Here is a 1539-nt window from a genome sequence, read left to right as displayed (position 1 = left end):
TGATTCATTTTTTTCCTGATTGTTCTGAATCCCTGGAGGAATCTTAAACAGTCTCTTCCCTGGGGCTCTGCAACTGGTGTCCACAGTCAATATAATAAACAAGGAGCAGTAAATACTTAGGAGGATAATTCTTTCTCAGGCTCCATGATATCATTCGTAAATGCATGAAGAAAGCCCTTTTGTTCAAATTTTGTCCTTGGAAAGTTTCAATAAGGTGTTTATGTGGACCCAATTTGAAATGAAGTCAGTGGATTGTATCAGAAAGTTTGCAGTGAGATATCAAGTAATGGTATAATCAGAGCCACTCGGGACACACAAGACATTGTATTACAAAGTCCAAGTCAGAAAGCCAGTGTCATGTTTATACTCAAAGAAATCCAAAAACCATGTACAATGTGGATCCTTTCACATCAGTGATATGAACAGAATATCTAAACAAGGTCTCTGCCTCCATTTTCTTTAGCATCAATAATCAGACCAAATCCTAAATATATTTAATCCAGCACTATCTGAAATTAGTCCGTTTCACAGATTCACAGTTAAATTACATGATGAAGATTGAGTTTTAAAGGTCAACAAGATCTAGAGAAAATGCCACTCTGTGTGCATGCTTTATTTTTTTTCTTTTTAATGATTAATTTATTTATTTACATTTCAAGTTTCAATCCCCTTCTCAGTGTCTCCTTCATAAACCTCTTATCTTCTCTTACTCACCATTTTCCTACGATGGTGCTCCGCCACCCACCCACCCACGCACTTCTGCCACAGCTGCTTAGCATTCCCCTACCCTGCATCATCGAGCCTACATAGGACCAGGAAACCCACCTTCTAGTGTTGCTAGATAAGGCAGTCTTCTGCTACAAAACCAGCTGGAGCCATGGATTCCCTCATTTGTACTCTTTGGTTGGTTGGTAGTTCTGTGACTCTACCTTCCAAACATTCAATACTAATGAGAACATAATGTAATCTTAATATTTGAATCTGAAATCATGGTCATCCTCTCTGATGTTCAGTTTTTCTCAATTTAGTATTTTGTGCTAACCCACCTATTCTACATTATCTTAATTTTCCTACATTTTTAGTTGCATTGTCATCTTTGTTTATATCATTTTTAATTGCAGTAGTGCCTGTGAGGAAGTATTTTTTAGAATTTTTTTTCTCAGTATCTTAGAAGTAACTAGTGACTGTGAAGCAACGGTGTTCTAATGTGTAAATTTTTCTTTTTTTGTCCATCTTTATTAACTTGAGTATTTCTTATTTACATTTCAGTTGTTATTCCCCTTCCCAGTTTCCGGGCCAACATCCCCCTGACCCCTCCCACTCCCCTTCTATATTGGCCTTCCCCTCCCCATCCTCTCCCCATTACCACCCTCTCCCCACAATCACGTTCACTGGAGGTTCAGTTTTGGCAGGACCAAGGGCTTCCCCTTCCACTGGTGCTCTTACTAGGCTATTCATTGCTACCTATGAGGTGGAAGCCCAGGGTCAGTCCATGTATAGTCTTTGGGTAGGCTCAAGGAAATTCTATGATGGTGAATA

Source organism: Rattus norvegicus, chromosome 1 (assembly GCF_036323735.1).
Source record: "Rattus norvegicus strain BN/NHsdMcwi chromosome 1, GRCr8, whole genome shotgun sequence".
NCBI classification, from domain to species: domain Eukaryota; kingdom Metazoa; phylum Chordata; class Mammalia; order Rodentia; family Muridae; genus Rattus; species Rattus norvegicus.
The sequence above is the reverse complement of the archived record's forward strand: the minus strand, read 5'-3'. Positions refer to the sequence as shown.